This window comes from Trypanosoma equiperdum (genome assembly GCF_001457755.1).
Source record: "Trypanosoma equiperdum strain OVI genome assembly, contig: ctg_1418, whole genome shotgun sequence".
Taxonomy (NCBI): domain Eukaryota; phylum Euglenozoa; class Kinetoplastea; order Trypanosomatida; family Trypanosomatidae; genus Trypanosoma; species Trypanosoma equiperdum.
The window spans coordinates 1-326 of NW_027123414.1; positions in this window are offsets into that span (position 1 = coordinate 1).

Below are 326 nucleotides of genomic sequence, written 5' to 3' on the forward strand. Positions count from 1 at the left end.
TCACTCCGACACTCATTATAATATTTGTATATACATATTCACAACACTTTTCTATTATTATTATCATTATTATTCATACAATATCAAACAAAATTATAATAGCACTCATTTTTGTACCCTTTAACCCTATTACTTTGCACCCATATTCTACTTTCATACCAAATTTTTATTTTTTTATTTTTTTAAAAATTCACCGATTTTCATCAATGAGTGTCAAAATATATCAATTTTACCAAATTCTTTTAAAATAACAAAGTTTCATAAATTTCATTTAATTTAACAAAAATCCTTAGAATGCTTAAATGCTACCAAGCTCATAAAAGCAA